The sequence below is a fragment of the Gopherus flavomarginatus genome, chromosome 12 (genome assembly GCF_025201925.1).
Source record: "Gopherus flavomarginatus isolate rGopFla2 chromosome 12, rGopFla2.mat.asm, whole genome shotgun sequence".
Classification (NCBI taxonomy): Eukaryota; Metazoa; Chordata; order Testudines; family Testudinidae; genus Gopherus; species Gopherus flavomarginatus.
The window spans coordinates 25,260,835-25,282,039 of NC_066628.1; the positions used below are offsets into that span (position 1 = coordinate 25,260,835).

Here is a 21,205-nt window from a genome sequence, read left to right on the forward strand (position 1 = left end):
CAGGACAATTATCCCCCATGTCTCATATACTGCACTTCTGTTAATTCACCCCACACTGATATTAGCCTTTTTCTCAGCTTCACCACATTGTTGACTCATATTCAATTTATGATCTGCTATAACCCCCAGATCCTTTTCAGCAGCACTACCACGCAGCAAGTTATTTCCCATTTTGTAGTTGTGTATTTGCTTTTTCCGACTGAAGTGTTGTACTTTCCACTTATCCTTACTGAATTTACATCCTTCTTTGCTCAGCATCTTTCCATCTTTTCCCAAACTGAAACTGACAATGTCTGATAAGTTGTCTCCTCCTCCATCTTCCTTTAATCCCCAGCCCTGCCCCCCACACCCACAATGAAACAGAATAAAAGCCACATTGGGTCTCACCCTCTTGTGGTCACAGAGAGTTCGATAAATCATCTCTCTCTGGCACTGCCCGTGTAAGGACCAAATACAACTTCAGGCTTTGGGCCATTCCCCCTCCTACCTCACCAGCCTGTGAGTGGAACTGGTGAATAGGAGTCTACTGAACCCCATGAATTGGTGTTGCATTCCTGTGGCAGCCCAAGCACTGCACTGGGCAATGTAGTGTGGGACACTGAACTGTTGCACTGTTGTTTTATCATCACTCAAGTTGTTAAATTGTAGCATTAAAATATGGCATTTTAGAAATGAAGGTTATTTATTTGTAACTGGAGTACTTTGAAATGAGCCTCTGCATATTCATACTCATCAAGGCATGTGCATCATTAGCCACCACGATGTTCTGGAGAGCTTTGTTCACGGGGGCTACTCATCCTCATCTCTTCCTCCCATTCTGAGAGAAGGGCTCTGATGGTATCAAAGGGGAGGTGGTGCCAACTATCCTTTAGTTCCTTCCCCTGATTTGAGAATTTCTAACCTGAGGCACTGAAGAAATGTCAAAGGTGCTTGTGGAGTGTGCATGTGCAGAGGGTCATCACCCAGATATTCAGGAAGAGTAGCCATGACATCTAAGCATTTAACTGAGCACTTGCTGGAAGTTTTGGGTAGAGGTCTCCAGTCTGGAACTCCGGTCAGCAGTATGTACAGAGGGGCAGATCAATATTTGGAAACGATTGTCTTTTAAGACTGTCTCTTGTGCTTGCTTGCTTATAGTTTCAATGCACCCATGGCACAGAGAGGAGAGTAACTTAGGAATGCTTCTGGACATCAGAGAGAGCTCTGTCTCTGGACCCCAGAGCTGAGTACATCATTGAGGTGTCAGTACAGCCAGACAGCATTTTGCCTCATGTCAGCTAGCCCTATTGGCCACCCAGGCAAGCCTCATTTGTATTGTGATCAGAAAGCAAACCTCACACACCAGTAAGTGTAGGCGATGGATGTCTCAACTCTTAGTGACTGCAAGAGCTCCAGGTTAGTTGTTTTTGAAAAACTTGATGCAGGCCTCTCATTCCCTTGTAAGATGAGAGGAATTGAAGCTGGGTTACTGAGGCCTGGTCAGATGCTGGACCTGATGGTTCCACTGGACCTTGGGGTTGGTAAAGCTAATAATGGGCATCCCTAGTGTTTCTATCACTCTTTATGTGGAGCACTAAATCCAAAGCAGACCTACAGTATTCAGTTTTTTCTATGTAGATACATGATAATGCATCATTCATTCCTTGTAGAAGAAGATGGTTACACACAGCTCTTCTTTGCCTTGCAAAGAGGCTTTGAAATCAATAAACAGTCCTTTTGCAGACCATCGGTCACATCCTCTGACACCAGAATTGGGGCCTGCTTCTCCTACAGACACTGTGGAGCTGGAAAAACTATGGATTCATGAGACATCTCAGAATCAATGTAACTGAGATGAGGGAAAAAGAGCACAGCAACCTCACATCCTAAGCAAGTTTTTGATTCAGGCATCAGTTGTTAGTCTGTCAGATATTCAGTAGATGCCTTCTTGTAAACCCAATCCTGGGAAACTGAGTTTCCACTAGATGTTTTAGGGCCAGATTTTCATAGGTTTAGGTGACTAAAGATGCTTATAAGCATATATTAGGATTTCCAAAAATGCCCAGCCCCCTAATTTCTGGAGTAAGGTGCATGGTCACTTTTGAAATCCCCACTAGGTGCTTCTCTTCATTGCTAGGCACCTAAAACTTTGAAAATCTCGCACTAAATCCTTAGGGATGGGCTGGAAAACCTCCTAGAATCCAGGGAATTGAAAGCTCTATAACCAAATAAATTGGCTGAGAAGATGTTGAAAGTAAGAAAATCTAAGAATGGTTTTGTCTCTCTGCTTTTACTGTTCTGTGAGATGGGACATCAGATGGGAAAACCATGCCCTCAACAAGCAAGACACCAAGTGTGTGTATCTGAAAATGGCCAGACAGGAAGTACTGCTTGAAGACACCGTCTTATAACTCAGTGATCCCCTATCCCACATCTGAGCTGAAGCTTGTAATGGCTTCCCCCCTCCAGTGTTTTGAGGACCAGCACACTGGGTCGGTTTGTTCACACCACTATGTTAGGCACAGAATAAGCAGCTCTCCAAAGATCTGCAAAGACTCTAAAAAGTGGAGACCACAGTACCAGACTCCAATGACCTGGGCAGATCTACGGGCTTCAGTGTTCCAGAGCCACTAGACAAGGGACCTGCCAGTGTCAAAGTTGTTGGATCATCACGCTGGCAGGATCCCAAGCAACTGGATCTCTCCTTGGCAGTCCTGCATTGGCAGTCCCTCAGGCCTGGCTGCCTGATCAAGGCTTTGTGGCTGCGGCTCCATGGTTTTGTGGCCCCAGATCCAGGTCTAGCTGCCAGATCCAAATTTTGCAGCCCTGTATCCTTTGGGAGACCGATCCAGAGGCCAGAGTAACTTCAGGCACATGGCCAGGCCTGCTAGGTCAACTTGGACTAATCCAGGGACCTTAATGGTGAGTTGATCCTTAAATGAATGCTGGCCTCACAGATGACGAGACTTGATTCGACTTGAATTGACTGGACCTGAGGGGTGTGCAAGGGGTTTGTGAGGTAGCCCTCCCACTTCTGAGGGTCTAGACCAGTGGTTCCCAAACTGGGGTTCGTGAAATGTTACAGGGGGTTCTCGGGAAAAAATTCCCTAATGGTGGACAGAGCTGTCCCTAAAGATCCCAGGCAGCCTGGGGCCAGCATCCCGGAACCCCTGGACTTCCAAGTGCTAAGCAGATCAAAGCAAGCATATCTATCACACTGAGGAGATTTAAACTTCAAGACTCCTTATAAGAAATGGAAAGGGAGGTGGATATTTTTTGCTGTTTTTAAAATTAAATAGGCAGCTAGTCTTGTTTTTAAACTTATTATGAAGAACAAGTTTAAGCTTTGTTTTAACATGCATTGTTTGCCTGGACTGCTCAAGACCTGAATGCTTGTGTAGGAGGAACTCTTTGAGTTGGCTTCTTAAGTACCTGCATGCTGTTTCATATCTGATACTCCTTGATGAAACATAGGAGCCTTGTCTTGTAACAGGCTTATTCAAAGTGATACAAGCTACGAAAATGAGATCTTGGAAGAGTGTTGCTGTTTTCATAATGTAATAAAAATACTGTAATGATAAATAATAAAAAATAGCATGTAATAAGCATATCATAAAACAAATTTTATATTTCCAAGATCACTGCTTTTATAATTTATACTCAGATAAAGGAGAAAATCCCCGGAAATATCACAGGACGGTATGAACTCAGCAAAAGTAACAATTTTAGAACTAAATTTCTGCTAGTTTCCGAAATATATTCAGAATAGATTATAACAATCCATAGTATTTAAGGTGTGTACTCTTACCACAATGTCCCCACCTACATTTCTTCAACAGGATGGTGGCAGCGATGATGAAAGTAAGGCCAATTAGTATCAAAATCGGTATATGGATCCAATCTGTGGCAAAGAATCATCTAAGAATTATCACAAATTCCAGTTACTGAACAATATTGTTAGAAATATATTTCCATTTCAGATATAAAAAATTGCTCAATGAGCTCACATTAGTGATGTAAAAGAGAAAAACAGCATGGATAGATTTTTCTTCCTTCTTGGAGAGAAAGGAAATAATTCATAGTGAACATCAAGGCTTAGTCCTGACTCACACAAGACCAGAAGCTGTAACATCACCTTATAGAGCAGCACAAACCTTTTAAGAAAGAAACTATTTTATCTAAGGTCCCAGTCCTGTAAACAGTTATGTGTGTGCTTAATGTTAATTGATTTCAATGCGACTACAGATGAGAAAGTTAAACACATGCTTGCAGAACCAGGAGCTTGACTTAGATGCCTAAGTCACCTTGATGTAGGTGCCTAAGTCCCATTTTAGGTGACACTGCAACCCACTAAGCTCCTGTTTGGCTGCCACCAAACCATGACGATGCCAAAACTCACTCAGGACCCATGTTAGTACAGTAAACTAGTTCCCTAACTGCTGATGTTTTGGCCCCAGGTGTGTGCACTGCTGCCTCACCTGAAGCACCCAGATGCCCTCCTCCTGCCTAAACCCCAGAACCATCCATGAGCCCACAGTAGGGCCCAGTGCAGTAGGTGTGCTCAAAGGCTGCCTAATTCCACACTAAATGGGGGAGAAGGAAGAGTACCTGTCCTATGCTGACTGGCTGTTCATTCCAACCCCTCCTGTCCTCTCCCTCACAATCTGTGCCCCCAGAATGACTGCACACCTGCCCCCTTTTACTCTCTTCTACTCCGCTGTCTTGTCTCCCTAACTCCCCTCCTTTTACCATCCCTGCCCCTTAACTTGTAGTTTATCCCCTCCTAATGGAAAGAAAGAAAGAAAGAAAGAAAGAAAGAAAGAAAGAAAGAAAGAAAGAAAGAAAGAAAGAAAGAAAGAAAGGAAGGCACTAATGTGCAATTTGCTGCCAGCACACTGTTTTACTCTGCTGGTTATCATACCCCTTCCCCAGTGGTGCAAGTAGAATCCATGTCTTACTGGTACAGGATGGGGCACCAGCACGTGACCTCCCTACATGACCCTCCATGTGACTACTCTCTGCCCACAGCCTCCCCGTTCCCTCCCAATGATCCATCCCACATTACCCGGGGAGGACCTCCAGCGGCTATACCACCCCCAGCCCTGTCCCTCCAACCCTGTCCTCCGGAGGGGCTGCTGTACAGGCAGAGGGGACGCAACTCCATGGAAGGGCAGGGGGTGGGGCTGGGGGTGGTACAGCTGCGCCAGAGGAGCTGCCAGTGTGGGGCTATCCTGCATCCCCACATTCTGCTCCTCCTCTGTCTTTCTGGTACACTGTGCCGGCTGTAAATATCTTGCTGGTACGGCGTACTGGACCAGACAGCCCTACTTTCACTGGTGCTTTTCCCCCACTACATCTCTGTTTGGACTCGTTAGATTGTTGGTTCTTTCAGACAGAAGAATCTGATTCTCTGTGTTTGTGTGGTGCCAAGCACTATGAGGCCCCATTCTTGGATGCCTGTTAGGCATGACCACAATATATATGATTAATAGTAAGTAATAATAAATAATAATGACAACTCTGGGTGTTGCTAATGGATTTGCTATTGTCTCAGAAGATGCATTTTTTAAGCTTCTAAAACCTTTAAATAAAATTTACTTTCTCCCAAATTTTACCTAGTCACTGCAGTTAAAGAGATTTTAAAAGAAAACAACCAAATAAAAAAATTGAGCAGTCTAATTTAAAAATCTCTGCCTCTCAACAACTCATTGTTTGATTTATTAGCTCTTGTGTTGTAGCTATTCCACTAGTTCTCCATGCACCAGAAATCACCTGTAATAGGCAGATCTTTTTCTACAATACTAAAATGACAAAGTATCCCACATGTGACAAGTTCAGATTTGGAACTGATGGAGAGATAGTTCTCAGCACGCTGAGGAGTGGAACAAAACTAAACAAAAAAATTCTCTCCATCCTTATACACACCGTCTCCCTCATCCAGGGCCCTCCTGTTTCTCTTGAGGGCATCCTTCTCCCCCCGTGTCACACAGCTATGGGCTGAGGCATGGATACACAGCAAAGAATATCCGATCCAAGTCATCGCAGGGATGTCTGTTGGGCACACTCAGTCCTGTCTCTGTTTCTCCTGTGGGAGGTGCTGGTATTTGCCATTTCTATTCAGATCCTCCATGATCTGATATTTGTGTCACAAACCATGATATTTTTCACAGATTAAAGTTTCACTTACCATTAACATTGGAATTTATGATTGTAGGATGTGAAAGAGGAGCTGAAAAACAAATGGATAGGAAGGTGGGGAAAATGTAGATAAAATGCATAGTTCTTCATTAATGTAGTACAGTTGATGACGATGATGGAGTCTCTTGTTGATTCGATGGATGACTGATATTACAGTTGATAATTCATATCAAAGTAGATTTTTTTTTACAGAGAGAATATGGGTTTACAATAGAAATTTCATATCAATAGCTAGCTTTCACATGGACAGACACCACATGGACAGACACATGGACACACAGAATTTACAACATACCTAGAGGAGGGTAGTCTCCTTTCCACTGCTGTTGCCATGCCAGGATAGCTCACTGTTGTAACACTGTTTCTGGCCCAGCTCAGGACCACGAAGCAGAACCTACATCTGTCCTGCAACATTGGCAACAGCTCTGCCTTAGAAATGCATGTTCCGTGTGTAGGGACTTTGCTGCTGTCATAAACAGATAGTTAAGGGTTAATAGAACAGAAGTACTTCAAGTCTCTTTTGCCTGTAAAGGGTTAACAAGTTCAGTGAGCCTGGCTGTCACCTGACCAGAGGACCAATTGGGACAGGATACTTTCAAATCTTGAGGGAGGGAAGTTTTTGTGTGTGCTGTTAGTTTTTAGTCGTTGTTCACTCTGGGGGCTCAGAGGGACCAGACGTGCAACCAGGTTTCTCTCCAATCTCTTTGATACAGTCTCTTATATGTCCAGAATAGTGAGTACTAGGTAGATAAGGCGAGTTAGGCTTTTGTTTGTTTTCTTTATTTGCAAATGTGTATTTGGCTGGAAGGAGTGCAAATGTGTATTTGACTGGAAGGAGGTCAAATTTATATTTTGCTGAAAGAGTTTTAATTTGTACCTGTATACTTAGGCTGGGAGGGTATTCCCAGTGTCTATAGCTGAAAGACCCTGTAACATATTCCATCTTAAATGTACAAAGATAATTCTTACTGTTTTTCTTTCTTTAATTAAAAGCTTTTCTTGTTTAAGAACCTGATTTTTTTTTTATTCTGGTGTGAGATCCCAGGGGACAGGGTCTGGATTCACCAGGGAATTGGTGGGGAGAAAGGAGGGAAGGGGGAGAAAAAGGTTAATTTCTCTCTGTGTTAGGATTACTTTCTCTCTCAGGGAGAGTCTGGGAAGGGGAGAGAGAAGGAGGGGGGAAGGTGGATTTTCCTCTCTGTTTTAAAATTCAAGGAGTTTGAATCACAGTAATCTTCTAGGGTAACCCAGGGAGGGGAAGCCTGGGAGAGGCAACGGTGAGGGAAAAGGTTTACTTTCCTTGTGTTAAGCTCCAGAGGGACTGGGTCTTGGGGGTCCCCGAGCAAGGTTTTTGGGGGAGACTGGAGTGTACCAGGCACTGGAATTCCTGGTTGGTGGCAGCGCTACAAGTACTAAGCTGGTAATTGAGCTTAGAGGAATTCATGCTGGTACCCCATCTTTTGGACGCTAAGGTTCAGAGTGGGGATTATACCATGACAGCTGCATTTGGTGATGTGTGCCCCTCAGAAAACAGAATGGAGGAAGGCACACCTCCGATGGCCCGTTCCATGGCCAAAGAGATGATGGAGGTAGTATCCCCAGACAGGGCCAGCAACACAGATGGAATTGGACAAAGTCCCCCAACAGTGACCCAAGGAGGAAAGGGCTGGGGAAAGTGATGCTATGTGTATTGTTTGAGAGCTCTCTTAAATGCAGTGCTTTCAGGCTCCCCAACTAGCCATGGACAAAACACGCCTAGCGGAAACACAGGGTTAGACAAATTTCTCCCTTTGCACACTGTCCTGAGAAGCCCTCTTAATTTATATTTTAATTATTATTATTATTATTTTAAACACAAGAGGTTAACTTAACTCCTTAACTCCCCTCATCCAGCAGCAGAAGGCCTGTTCATGAAAAGATAGGTCCTTCTCCTATTGGGTCACCTCACTCTCTCTCTCCCCCAGGACTACAAATTGCTCACAAGAGGCCCTTCTCTCTTCCTTTTCTTTCTCAGCTTCTCAGTAGTCCACACTCACAAAAAACTCAGCACAAACAGCACTTTGTCTTATTCTTTGGAGACCTGTTTCCTGTTCCTGTCATTTCTAAACCAGTGGGATGAAAATGACTGCAACCATTTTTGAAATTATTTGTGATTTTTTTCATTTTTTTTACCATAATATATTATATATTTCAAATATTTGCTTATTAACCATTTTGTAGTTTATGGACCTAAATTTAAAGCTATTCAAATAAAATAGCTGATAAAAATCCAGTACAATTCTATAGAAGTTTAAATCTTCATAGAATTCTTTAGCTATAGAGAGTTTCAGGGAGTGAGAAATGATAAAACTTAAGGATGACCTTGACAAGCTCTTTGGAAAACAAAATAGATGGATCATCCTCCCACACACATTTCATGCTGTATATACATGGCCTGAAAGCATATTTATTTTATTTTATTTTATTTTATCCCTGCTTGCTTTTTATCTTAGAAATATCAGAGTAACAGCAATATCAACTCTGATCTCCCTAGTTTTCTAGAAAATTTGTTGAGGGTCTTAGAAGATACATACACATGCTGCAGTCAAGGGAATTAGGGTATTGGCTCTTTAACAAAGAAAGTCTTTTCTCCAAAATGTTAGTCATTGAAGTTAAATAGATATCAACAATAACAAACAAAAGCCAATGTATTTTAAACTGCCTGAATAAAAATCCCTTTCTTTCTCAACTGTTTGACTTTCACAATCTTGGCTCTTTCGATGTCATAATAACACTACTTTCTCAGTTACCATAGAATCTTCCAGCCTAGGCAGGGCTGGAATTTGCCATGTAAAAATGCAAGCATAAAAATAAATAAATAAAAATGAAGGCCTACTTTTATCTATTATATAAATGCTAAAAAGGGCAGAAAAGCCAGCTCCCCTCCACCCCTTTTTACGTCCTCTTTAAGAAGATGTCCTTTTGCTAGGATATTAAAACCTCAAAATATCCTGCATGTGGCAAGGCTAGAGTTAAAACAGAGGGAGAGCCAGCTAGCAGGGATCTCTGATCAAGAAATACAAAATCTCTCTCCTTGAGAAACTACTATCCCTTTTCCAGGGCCTTCCTGCCCCCTAGAGGGCATCTTGCTCTCCTCCCTCCCTCAGCTTTGGACTGAGTCATGGATCCTTTGGTTCTGCATGGCAGAAAACAGATGCCAGTCAAAATAGATGGGATCTCCACGAGTCACACTCACTCCTGCCTCTGCTTCTCCTCAGGGAGACGCTGCATCTCTGAATGTCAGTAATTCCATTATTATTACTTGCTTGTGTTACTAGAGTACCCAGGAACCCTAGTCACAGACCAGAACCCCATTTTGCTAAGCACTGTACAATACAACCCACTCCAGAGCCTGACATTGTCCCTGTTCTAGTAGAGGATGGCCTCTCTCTCCCCCAAGCAGGTGCACTGCTCAGGGTGTTGCTGCATCATCTGGTAGCTGCATAGTGCATAGGGTGCATCATCAGAACCTCTGCAGGCCTCCGGGTCTCCTTGTTTGAGAAGGTAACAGATTTTTTAGACAAAGGAAATGCAGTGGATCTAATTTACCTCGATTTCAGTAAGGCATTTGATACGGTTCCACATGGGGAATTATTAGTTAAATTGGAAAAGATGGGGATCAATATGAAAATTGAAAGGTGGATAAGGAACTGGTTAAAGGGGAGACTACAACAGGTTGTACTGAAAGGTGAACTGTCAGGCTTGAAGGAGGTTACTAGTGGAGTTCCTCAGGGATCTTTTTTGGGACCAATCTTATTTAATCTTTTTATTATTGAGCTTGGCACAAAAAGTGGGAATGTACTAATAAAGTTTGTGGATGACACAAAGCTAGGAGGTATTGCTAACACAGAGAAGGACCGGGATATCCTACAGGAAGATCTGGATGACTTTGTAAACTGGAGTAATAGTAATAGGATGAAATTTAATAGTGAAAAGTGCAAGGTCATGCATTTAGGGATTAATAACAAGAATTTTAGTTATAAATTGGGGACACATCAGCTAGAAGTAACGGAGGAGGAGAAGGACCTCGGAGTATTGGTTGATCACAGGATGACTATGAGCCACCAATGTGATATGGCCGTGAAAAAAGCTAATGCAATTTTAGGATGCATCAGGTGAGGTATTTCCAGCAAAGATAAGGCAGTGTTAGTACCGTTATACAAGGCACTGGTGAGACCTCATCTGGAATACCGTGTGCAGTTCTGGTCTCCCATGTTTAAGAAGGATGAATTCAAACTGGAACAGGCTCAGAGACGGGCTACTAGGATGATCCAAGAAATGTAAAACCTGTCTTATGAAAGGAGACTCAAAGAGCTTGGTTTGTTTAGCCTAACCAAAAGAAGGTTGAGGGGGGACATGATTGCTCTTTATAAATATATTAGAGGGATAAATATTAGAGAGGGAGAGAATTATTTAAGCTTAGTATCAATGTGGACACAAGAACAAATGGATATAAACTGGACACTAGGAAGTTTAGACTTGAAATTAGATGAAGGTTTCTAACCATTAGAGGAGTGAAGTTCTGGAACAGCCTTCCAAAGGGAGTAGTGGGGGCAAAAGACATATCTGGCTTTAAGACTAATCTTGATAAGTTTATGGAGTTGATGGTATGATGGGATAGCCTAATTTTGGCAATTAATTTGGCAATTGATCTTTGATTATCAGCAGGTAAGTATGCCCAGTGGTCTGTGATGGGATGTTAGATGGGGTGGGGTCTGAATTACTACAGAGAATTCTTTCCTGGGTGCTGGCTGGTGAGTCTTACCCACATGCTCAAGGTTTAACTGATCACCATATTTGGGGTCAGGAAGGAATTTTCCTCTAGGGCAGATTGGCAGAGGCCCTGGAGGTTTTTCGCCTTCCTCTGCAGCATGGGGCACGGGTCACTTGCGGGAGGATTCTCTGCAGCTTGAGGTCTTCAAACCACAATTTGAGGACTTCAATAACTCAGACATAGGTTAAGAGTTTGTTACAGGAGTGAGTGGGTGGGTGAGATTCTGTGTCCTGCATTGTGCAGGAGGTCAGACTAGATGATCATAATGCTCCCTTCTGACAGTTTATGAGTCTATATTGAAGAGGTGTCAGGTGAGGAAACTCTGGCACCTGTCACCTCCATGAACTGGAGTCATGTAGTGTGGTAACATCTTATTTCCTTGCAGTGCCAGTTCTTCCCCTTCTTCCCTCCTCTCACCTTCTTCCCTCCTCTCACGTACCCTTCATTTTGCAGCTGATTTATATTCCTTTTCTTGTTTTGGTCCAGTTCTAATCAATGATTCTCATCACACCCCTTCCCAGTTTAGAAATGAAGCCCTGAATACTCGTCTGGATAGGACTTCCAATTCTCAGATAATACACACAGCACTTCTGAATCCTCTTCATTTACCGCCGATAATGGGGCAAAATAATTTGTCATGTCCTCCTCCCCTTAGTGGTTATTATGTTCTTCCCTCATCCCCTCTCTTCCTTTTAATCACAACCACCTTGTCAAACACACTGGAGGAGGATAATGCTATGCTGGGTGCGAACATGTTAGGAATGCCCACTTGTCTTCGGCACAGGGGAATAAACATGTTTTTGGTCTCAGACCACTTCCTCCCATCACTGGTACTCTGATTACCTCTCTTGTTTATTTTGGGGGAGATTTTCAGAAGCACTAAAGGCATTTAGGCTCTCAACTTCCATTGGAAGTCAGTGAGAGTTGGTGCTTCACTCCATTTGTGTCTATGAAAGTCTCTAGCTATGTGTATGATATTGATTAGACTGGAAGTTGTTTTGGTTTGTTAGAATCCAGATAAATTAATTATATTGCATTTACAGTATATTTACACCAAAGTTATACTTTTGATACATTTTTTAGTGGGTGTGTATATTTTAAAATAAAACTACAAAGTAACTGTGGTATGAAAAAATACTGTAAAATGAAATGTATTAATTACTGTCTTTGTTCTGACCCTCCAGCTTCTGTTATTAGTCCCAAAAACCACAATATTCTTCACAGTTTACAATTTTACTTACCAGTAGTTGTCATGTTTGGAGGATATTCAAAAGAAGCTGGAAAAGAACAGATGATAAGATGAGAAAAATGTGACTGAAGTGTGTGTTTTTTCACTAGTATATTAGCATTCATAATGCTTTATACCACAGTAGAAGATTACAATTGTACACAAGTTTATAATAGAAATGTCACATTCACATCTAGACTTTACTCAGACAGACACTACAGATCCACTGAATTTACAATATAACTACAGTATGGATAAAAGGAGCTCATCTCTGGAACGTTATCTATAACAGAAACATAAGTTCACCAAGTTCACCCCATTTTTATGTACATTGACATGATATCATTAAATAAGAATCCAAATCCTGGTTCATTACCTCTGTCTCCCAAAAGTACCATACAAAAAAAGGTTGATATTAACTCAACCCCTGGCCCAAAGTCCAGTGAAGTCTCATTGACTTAAAAGGACACTCGATCAGGCCCAAGGGGTGCAAAGTTTTAATTCAGTAATTAATTGTTAAATAGAATGGTACTGTAAAATTGTGCACTTGTAGTAAAACTGTTCTCTGTGGATGGAATTTGCCCCAATGCAGATTTAATTCCCCAAACTAAATGCATCTCTTTGTGACAATAACATGGAGATAATACACATATAGCACACAAGGAATTCTCAAATTACTTACCAGTGTAATCACTGATCCCCTTTGGTGCAGCCCGAGCTTAAAAATATAACCAGACAGTATATTATGTACATAGGCTGTATTCCTGCAATGTTAAGGTCAGTAGAATGGAGCCACATTTAGTGCTAGATTCTGCCTCACTCTCAGAGGGGTGCAAGGGGCTAACAAACATCATCCCTCTTACATGGCTGCTAAAGGGCCTAGGAGGATTAATACCCCTGTGTTCAGACCATATAGTCCTTATACTTTTCTATTGACTAGCCAGGGGTGAATGGTGCCCAAGAGGTTGGAGAGAGACAAGGAGTGAGCAAAGCCTTTGTTTCATAGATCCTTTCATAGAATATCAGAGTTTGAAGGGACCTCAGGAGGTCATCTAGTCCAACCCCCTGCTCAAAGCAGGACCACTCCCCAGACAGATTTATGCCCCAGATTCCTAAATGGCCCCCTCAAGGATTGAACTCACAACCCTGGATTTAGCAGGCTAATGCTCAAACCACTGAGCTATCCCCACCCCCAAGGAGAGGCAGCTGTGGGAGGAATGTTGCAGTTTCTGGGTTTACACATTCACCTGAGGATTCTGTGAGGTTATGCACCTGGGAGGTCACTGCCCCTTCCCACAGGCTACCTCCCATGGGTTGCAGCTGATAGTTTGGAGACAAGCTATTATTTACTATCTGGGCTGGTCAACACTTGGGGGGCGGTATCGATCTAAGATACGCAACTTCAGCTATGTGAATAGTGTAGCTGAAGTCAAAGTATCTTAATCGATTTATCTTGGGTCCTCACAGTGCGGGATCGACGTCTGCAGCTCCCCGTGTCAACTCTGCTACCGTCACTCACTCCGGTGGAGTTCCGGAGTTGATGGGACCGTGTTCTGGGATCGATATATCGAGCCTAGGTGAGACGCGATATATTGATCCCCGAAAAATTGATCGCTACCCACAGATATGACGGGTAGTCTGGATGTACCCTCTGTGTCTGCTGTCACACAAGACCTAGAAATTCTTTCTTTTACTGCTGATTCATTCATTTTCTTTCCTTGTCAGAGTCTGACTCCATTCCAACATTACTTTTTATGTAATCATATGGCTATATTGGGAGCCGGTCACTAATTAGGGTGTCTGACCTTACTCAGCTATTTAGTTTCTGCAGCTGGAGTTATCACTGATGGTGCAGTCTATCTGTCTAATTTGGTGTTACTTATTTTCCATATGTATTTTTCACTTGAGAGGACTTTTCTAAAGTTTTCCATGTTCACGACGCTCTAAGGTGCTATACTATATTTGTGCAGGGGATTAGAAGAAGGGACATTGTAACATTTAGAAAGATCTTCTTTAATTTTAAATTTTACTTCCACCGGTTGTGATGAAAATAAGCAGTACGAAAGCTAACCTGAAAGAATAGATATTCCAAATATGAGTAACAAAATGTGAGACAGTTCAGTTAATGTAAAACAGACCCCTCTTTTGACAGGGTACTCAGAACGTAGGCAGTTCTCCTTCAGATTTGTCCAATTTACATTCCTCATACATGAATGACCTGAAAAATAAGGAGTAAGATACAGTAAATATTTTTTAATTTATAAAATAGTTTAAATTGATTCAGGGTCAGAACTGACTCATTGCTATTGTTTTTTTAAATAGTTTTTATTGGTTTACTGTCATTTCTAAAACCCTTTAACAATGCAGGTAATTGGTTTGTTTCTCACAAGTTCTGACTTCCCCCCACCTCACCTTCCCCACATAAACACTGTCTTTTTGTCTTGTGTTTTTTATGGCACATAAGCCATTCTGCCCTTTTATCTGCTGAATTTCTAGTTTTCCTAACACTGAATCCTACAAGATGGCAAGAACTTTGCTGCTGAAAAGCATTTACATTTGAGATGAACCTGAAGTATAAGAGTAGCCCCGATGAGATCAGTTTACTTACTTACATTTAAGCAGGCACTTAAATACTTTGCTGTATTAGGGAACTTTTAGGATAATTATAAACAACTTTTTTTTATTATTTGTATTATCATATTGCCTAGAAACCCCTAGTATGGATCAGGATTGAATTATGCTGGGTGCTATATAAACATGGAACAAAAAGACTGTTCCTGCCCAAATGAGTTTAAAGAGTTGTAAGAAACGACAGCAATCTGTAATCCAGTAGCCCCCTCTTTTTGTCCTCTAATTGCAGTGGTATTATCTGGCCCTTCTACCTTGAATTTTCCCTTACAATAGTTCTAAATGCTTATGCTAAACAATCTATTCCACCTTGCATTTAGCTATGACAGTTGGACATGCCTTTCCTAGACCTGAAGAAAGGCTCTGTGCAGCTTAAAAACTTGTCTCTCTCACCAACAGAAGTTGGTCCAATAAAAGATATTACCTCATCCACCTTCTCTATCTATGCTGGGACCAACCTGGCTACATAATACTGCATACTTAAAAAGCAAGTTTGTTACCCCCAAATGGATAGTTTCAGTATTCTTTGGAATGTCATGCAAGTCACTAAGGACTCAGTCTTTCAAGACGCTGAGCACTATTATCCTGCTCCAGAAAACTCCAACACGAGCCTTCAGTTAAGCACATGAGCAGTCAAATTGCCTAAAGTGCATTGCTCAAGTGTTTCAAGGTAAGGCTCATGCTTAAGTGCTTTGCTGGACTGGAGCAGATATGAGGGGTAAGGCTGAGCTAGGCGAGAAGGGCTTAAAGCCTGAGGCTAAGTGACCAAGGGGAGACAGCAAACAGAGGACAGCAAACAGGGGAATTTGAGAGGGAGTTTGTGGGAGGGAGACATAATATAATCACTGTGGTTAGGAAAGGCCACATCACCAGTACCAACGCTGTTCCTGCCTCCTCCACCTGCACCTGTATCCAGACAGAGAACCTGACCATGGATGCCTCCACGCAGATCTGGATTTTCAGGGACTGTGACCTGCATTTCTCTTTCAAAGAAAGCCAGACTGGGGAGTCCATCCAGTGGGAAAGGTGCCTGCTGGTGGAATCTCTCAGGAAGCAGATGGTACAGCTACAGGAGGAGGTGGCTAGCCTGAAGATCGTTTGTGCACCATAGTTGCCAACTTTCATGCAGTAAATAGGCACCTCGACTTTCAAAATAAGCCAAAAATCAAGATAATCCCATTTGAAAACAAAGCCAAAACAAGTCGATCCCTAAGAACCCCAATACTCTATGTGACTAGATCCCCCCAGCGTGCAGCCTGGGACTGTGGTGGGCCTACTGTGCACCCCGGCTCTCTCCCCAACATTGCCCCTGCTTTCCGGGAGCTGATAAAAAAGAAGAAGCAACAAGCTACAACAAGCAAGAAGCTGCAAGCCAAAAACTAGCCAACAAGCAACTCACAAGCCAATTAAGCCAAAAACAAGCTGAATTTCTGCATTTCTTTCACGGGTTTGGCATGTCTGCCGTGCACACAAGGAATTAATTGAGAATATTCATAAGGAGGCCTCCAAGGCTCAGGAAACAATCCAGCTAGAAAGGACTGCTGTCACACCACCAGAGGAGGTGGTTACAGCGGCTCTGTCACAGGGACGACACTGGCTGATGGTTATTCCGGCAGCAGGCAGTGTTCCACCCCTAATCCCAACCCACCAACCACAGTGAAGAAGAATCATTATGCTGTCCTGGCAGGGCCGGCTCTAGCGTTTTTGCTACCCTAAGCAGCAAAAAAAAAAAGCTGTGTTCGCGATCGGCGGTAGCTCTACTGCTGCTTCTTCTACAGCTGCAGTTTGGTGGCAGGTCCTTCACTTCAAGAGGGAGTGAGGGCGCAGCCACCAAATTGCCTCCAAACGGCTGCACATGCCACTCCTCTTTTCATTGGCCACCCCAGGCACCTGCTTGCTATGCTGGTGTCTGAAGCTGGCCCTGTGTCCTGTCAACAAGTGATGAGCAATCACCCCAAAAGGTGGAAGAGGAGAAGCTCTGTATCCTCAAGGCTGAGAGGATTTTTGCCACCACTCCCAAAAGGAAATGGATGGTAGAGGTGGTTGGTGACTCCCTTCTGTTAGGGACAGAGACACCCATCTGCAGGTGTTATTTGGCATCCCAGCCTGCCAGGGGCTCCTATCTGAGATGTTACAGAGGGATTTTCAGGGATCATCCAGCCCTCTAACTACTACCCCATGCTATTCATCCATGTGGGCCCTAATGATACTTCAAGGTATGACCCTGAGCAGATCAGAAGTGACTACAGGGCTTTGGGAGTAAAGGTGAAGGATTTGGGGCTCAGGTGGTGGTTCCTTCTATCCTTCCTGTGAAGGATAGAGGCCCAGGCAGAGATACATGCATGCTGGAGGTGAATGAATGGCTGCCCAGATGATGCTGCCAGGAGAACTTAAGCTTTCTTGATCTTGGGATGATGTTCCAGGAAGAAGGACTGTTGAGTGGAGATGTGGTCTGCCTATTGAGGAAGGGGAAGAGTATATTTGGATACAGACTGGATAACCTAGTGAGGAGAGCAAACTAGGTTTGACAGTGGCAAGAGACAAAAGCCCTTAGGTAGGTAAAAAACATTAAGACCTGGGTGAAAGGTCAGACTCTGTGGGCAGAATGGGGCATTATCACAGGGACAAAGGAGAGACAAGAGGGAACATAAAAGAGAAATCAAATCAGTATCTTACATATCTGTATACTAATGCAAGATGTACTGGGAATAAACAGGAAGAACTAGAAAGACTAGTGAATAATTACAACTATGACATAGTTGCCATCACAGAAACACGGTGGGATAATACACATGACTGGAATATTGGTATAGAAGGGTAGAGCTTGCTCAGGAAGGACAGGCAGGGAAAAAAGGAAGGAAGTGTTGCCATGTGTATCAAAGATGTATATACTTGGAGGTTGAGATGGAGATAGGAGACAAACTTGTTGAAAGTCTCTGGGTAAGAATAAAAGGGGTAAAAAACAGAGGTGATGTCATGGTGGGGTCTACTAGAGACCACCTAAACAGGAAGAAGAGGTGAATGAGTTTTTTTTTTTTAATAACTAACAAAACCATAAAAAGCACAGGAGTTGATGGTGATGGGGGACATCAATCACCCAGACATGTGTTGGGATAAGCACAGATTGTCCAACAAGTTCCTGGAATGTACTGGATATCATTTTTTTATTTCAGAAGGTGGGGAAAGCAACTAACGGAGAGCATCAGACAAAGTGGGTATTCACTCACGAAAGCTCATGCTCCAAAACGTCTGTTAGTCTATAAGGTGCCACAGGACTCTTTGCTGCTTTTACAGATCCAGACTAACACGGCTACCCCTCTGATAAGGGAGAGAGCTGTTCTAGATTTGTTTTTTGACAAATAGGGAGGAACTAGCTGAGAATTTGGAAGTGGAATGCAGTTTGGGTGAAAGTGATCATGAAATGGTAGAGTTAATTATTCTAAAGAATGATAGGAGGAAAAACAGCAGAATAAAGAGAATGGATTTCAAGAAGGCAGACTTTACCTATCTTAGGGAGCTGGTACATAAAATCATATGAGAAGCATGTCTAAGGAAAAACTGTTCAAGAGAGTTGGCAGTTTATCCAAGAGACATTATTAAAGGCACAAGAGTGAACATTATATCAATTATACCAATACATTAGAAGCAAGCAGAAGACCAAGGACAGAAGAGGCCCATTACTCAATGATGGGGAAAGATAATAAAAGAAATTGTGGAAATGACAGAAGTGCTACATTCTTTTTTTGTTTCAGTTTTCACCAAAATTTTTAGTATCAATCAAACATCTAACAGTGAAAAAGAGGTAGGATCTCAGGCTGAAATGGGGAAAGAAAAAGTTAAAAAATTACCTGGAAAAGTTGGATGTCTTCAAACTGGCAGGTTCTGATTAGGGCCGGCTCTAGCCATTTCACCGCCCCAAGTACGGCGGCACGCAGCGGAGGGCGCTCTGCCGCTCACCAGTCCCTCGGCTCCGGTGGATCTCCCGCAGGCATCCCTGTGGAAGGTCTGCTGGTGCCGCGGCTCCGGTGAAGCATCCGCAGGCATGCCTGCGGGAGGTCCACCGTAGCTGCGGGACCAGCGGACCCTCCGCAGGCACGCCTGCGGGAGGTCCACCGGAGCCGCCTGCCGCCCTCTCGGCAACAGGCAGAGCACCCCCCACGGCATGCCACCCCAAGCACGCGCTTGGAGCGCTGGGGCCTGGAGCCGGCCCTGGTTCTGATGAAATATACCCTAGAATACTCAAGGAGCAGACTGAGGAGATAGCTGAGCAATTATAAACTATCTTCAAAACTCAAGGAAGATGGGAGACAGGAAGGGGGCAAATGAAGCCCAATCTATGATGAGAGGAATAAGGAGAACCTGGGGAATTACAGACCAGTCATCTTAACTTCAGTATTTGGAAAGATAATGGAGAAATTATTAAGAAATCCATTTGCAAACATCTAGAAGATAATAAGGTGATAAGCAACAGTCAACATGGATTTGTCAAGAACAAACCATGTCAAAGCAAACTATAGGTTTCTTTGACAGGATAACAAGCCTTGTGGATAGGGAGAAATTGAAGTGTGGTATATTTTTATTTTAGTAAAGCTTTTGATACAGTCTCACATGACCTTCTCATAAACAAACTAGGAAATACAGCATTGATGGAGCTATTGTAAAATTGCTGCTATTATAAAATGGGTGCATTCCTGGTTGGAAAATGGTTCCTAGAGAGTAGATGTTGGTGTTCACAGTCAAGCTGGAAGGTCATATTAAGTGGGTTCCTGCAGGGATTGGGCCTGAATCCAGTTCTGTTCAATATCTTCATAAATAATTTAGATAATGGCACAGAGTTATAAAGTTTTAAAACAATACCAAGCTGGGAGGGGTTACAGGTGCTTTGGAGGATAGGATTAAAATTCAAAATGATCTGAAGAAACTGGAGAAATGGTCTAAAGTATATAGGATGAAATTCAATAAGGACCAATGTAAAGTACTTCAGTTAGGAAGGATCAATCAATTCCACAAATACAAAATGGGAAATGACTGCCTAAGAAGGAGTACTGTCAAAAGGGATCTGGGGGTTAGAGTGGATAACAAGCTAAACAGGTGTCAACAATGTAACACTGTCATGAAAGAAAAAAAAGAGAGAACATTCTGGGATATATCAGCAGGAGTATTGTAATCAAGACACAAAAAGAAATTCTTCTGTTCTACTCTGCACCGATTAGGCCTCAGCTGGAATATTGTGCCCAACTCTGGATGCCACAATTTAGGAAAGATGTGGACAATTTGGAGAAAATCCAAAGGAAAACAACAAAAAAGATTAAATATCTAGAAAACATGACCTCTGAGGGAAGGTTGAAAAAACTGGGTTCGTTTAGTCTGAAGAAGAAAAGAGAAGACTGAGGGGGGACATGATAATTTTCAAGTACATAAAAGGTTGTTATAAGGAGGAGGGAGGAAAACTAAGGCTACAATATCGTCATGGAGGTTGAGGAAGTCACGGAATCCGTGACTTCCAGTGACCTACATGACTTCAGCCTGTGGTGGTTGGGAGCTGCAGGATCCCCCACTGCCCGTGGGTCAGGGAGCTGCAGGGTACCCCTGCCGCCTCTGGTTGCCTCTGGCACTCCAAGCCACCACAAGTGGCAGGGTACCCTGCAGTTCCCAGCTGCCATAGATGGTGGGGTATCCCCAAGCTCCAGGCCACTGCAGGTGGTGGGGAACTCCCAGAGCTCCCGGCCACCACAGGTGGTGGGGACCCCCCAAAGCTCCTGGTTGCCACTGATCTCCCATCTGCTGTGAGTGATGGCAGTCTCTGGAGCTGCCGATGATCGGGGAACCCCTGAGTTTCCAGCTGCCATGAGTGATGAGGAACCCCATAGATCCTGGCCTCCACAGGTGAACCTCCAGGCTCCCAGTGGCCATGGGCCCCTGGAGCTGTGGGCAGAAGAGGTACCCCGAAGCTCCTGGCTGCCACAGGTGGAGAGGGCACCCACTGAACCTGGCCCCCACTGGAAGCAGGGGGACCCTCGGAGCTGCAGGTAGCAGGGATATACCCTGCAGCCTCCAGCTGCTGCAGGCAGCTCCTAGCCCCCATGCAGCTGCCCCGCTTCAGGCCATGTGGGGACCCGCAGTTCCCCATTTTGTTAGGGATATTTTTAGTAAAAATCATGGACAGGTCACAGCTTCTATGAATTTTTCTTTTTTGCTTGTGGTCTGTCTGTGACTTTTACTAAAATATCTGTGACAAAATCTTATTCTTATTGTTAACCTCTCAGGATAGATGTGACACAGGGCTAGGAAGTGTTAAACAGCTTGTCGGATAATTGACCTAGATTCAATCTTTAGAGACATATTAGATAATGTTTGTG

General features: G+C 43.3%; 2 protein-coding genes across 3 annotated transcripts in view; one reads left to right on the forward strand and one right to left on the reverse strand.

Annotated features, from left to right (window-relative positions):
- The window catches only part of LOC127032169 (butyrophilin subfamily 3 member A1-like), a 35,695-nt gene extending 23,457 nt beyond the window's left edge, over window positions 1-12,238 (reverse strand). Inside the window, exon 1 of the mRNA XM_050919174.1 lies at window positions 12,232-12,238. The gene's annotated coding sequence lies outside the window, so the exon portion shown is untranslated. The remainder of the gene's footprint in view (window positions 1-12,231) is intronic.
- LOC127032443 (zinc finger protein OZF-like) overlaps window positions 1-21,205 on the forward strand; it is a 605,001-nt gene that overhangs the window by 348,143 nt on the left and 235,653 nt on the right. The gene's annotated exons all lie outside the window — the stretch shown is intronic.